Genomic DNA, 632 nt, shown 5'->3' on the forward strand with positions numbered 1-632 from the left:
GATGGAAAGACGGACGGGAATACCAAAAACTACAGTTCACAAAGCTTTAAAAGACCATCGATTTCATCCCTACCACATTCAACGTGTTCAGGCTCTACAGGAAAGAGATTACCTGTCGAGGGTTAGATTTTGCCGTGAAATGTTGCGAATGCATGCATCAGACCCCAACTTTTTTAATAAAATAATTTGAAGCGATGAATCATTATGCAAACGTGATGGTTATTATAATTTACATAACCTTCACAGTTGGCAGATAGACAATCCTCACGCAATGAGAGAAGATCGTTCGCAGTACCGGTACAAAATAAATTTATGGTGCGGTATTTTTAATTGTCAGATATTGGGACCTGTGGAACTGCCGCCAACGCTCAACTCTCACAGTTATTTAGAGTTCCTTCAGGAACGGCTTCCAACTCTTTTGGAAGATGTACCCTTAAACCTGCGGCGATGACTATGGCTGCAAAATGACGGGTGCCCTGCTCACTACGGGCGTGAAGTAAGAGCTCATTTAGACGAAACTTATCCTCGCCGATGGATTGGACGATACGGGCCAATCACGTGGCCCGCTAGATCGCCAGACCTGAATCCATTAGATTTTATCTACTGGGGCTGTCTTAAGGACAAAATTTATT

Source organism: Rhagoletis pomonella, unplaced genomic scaffold (assembly GCF_013731165.1).
Source record: "Rhagoletis pomonella isolate Grant_MI unplaced genomic scaffold, Rhpom_1.0 Rhpom_scaffold_00115, whole genome shotgun sequence".
Lineage (NCBI taxonomy): Eukaryota > Metazoa > Arthropoda > Insecta > Diptera > Tephritidae > Rhagoletis > Rhagoletis pomonella.